The following is a 1,230-nucleotide window of genomic DNA, read 5'->3' on the forward strand; positions in this document are numbered from 1 at the left end:
CCAGTGTGTCCTGGCGTGTCGTGTCCCACCCCCACCACCACCTCCGACCCCCCCCCGGGTGCTTTTTCACCTACAATGTCAGAGCTGCCGTCGCACGTTGGGGCGACCTCCCACCCCGGGAGATGCAACTCCAAGAAGTTGGGTCCAAGGGGAATCCGGGCACCACTTTTCTCCGAGCGAGGGAAGGTTGGGGGGGTTTAGGGGATTTTTTTTTTCTTTATTTTTTTTCTTTTCCTTTTTTTTTTTTCCCTGCCCCCCGCCCTCCACCCCCTTCACTCCCTTCCCCTGTTGTTTGGGTTTGGTTTCAAGTCTCTGGCAAAGGGAAGAGAGCGGGTTAATGGGAGCCGGGTTGTGCTTTTTTTTTTTTTTTTTTTTTTAATTTTTTTTTTGTGTGTGTGGTTTTTTTTTTTTTTTCTTGCAATGATCTAGCACCACTTCCCCTTCATGGGCCTCTAAATAATATAAAAAAAAAAAAAGGCAAAAGAGCATGAGTCATGCGTGTGCTGTGCATCCTCCTGTCTCCCTCTAGTGAGGAGGCGATGAGTAGGAATTAATTGGGAATTTCTGGTTGGGAATTGGTATTCGCGGGTTTTTTTTTTTTTTTTTTTTTTTTTTTTTGTGTGTGTGTGTGTGTGCGGTTTTTGTTGGGTGATTTTATTTTTTTTTTCCCCTTTTTTTCTCCCCTTCCTCCCCCCACTTCTTGTTGTTGTTTTGTTTTAAGGCGAGGGCTGGGGCGGAGGAGGAGGAGGAGGAGGAGGGAGGGAGGGAGTTGGTAAATTGCGCAGGCGGAGGTTAAGGAGCGAGGTTTACAAACAAGAATCCCCCTCCTTCGTCGGGGCGACGGAGCGAGGAAGATTGTAAAAGTTGCAGTGGAAAGGAAAATAAATACATATCGCCGATCTCCGTGGGATGGAGGTCCTGTACAAGCACTGAAAAAAAAAAAAATCTAAAAAAAAAAAAATAATAATAAACCGACAACAGACCAACAGCGACAAAGCAAACAACAACAACAAAAAAATGGCAAACAATAACACTAAAAATTTTAGGCACTCTTAAAAGACCTGCCTCTAAAAGCATCGGATGTAGCATTGTGCAATTAGGTGTTTCCTTATTTGCTTCATTGTACTACCTGTGTATATAGTTTTTACCTTATGTAGCACATAAAACTTGTTGGGAGGGGGGAGGGAGTGGAAGAGGGCGACCGTTTGGAACTTGCTTTCACAATCTAGC

This window comes from Calidris pugnax, unplaced genomic scaffold, assembly GCF_001431845.1.
Source record: "Calidris pugnax isolate Ruff unplaced genomic scaffold, ASM143184v1 scaffold298, whole genome shotgun sequence".
Taxonomy (NCBI): Eukaryota; Metazoa; Chordata; class Aves; order Charadriiformes; family Scolopacidae; genus Calidris; species Calidris pugnax.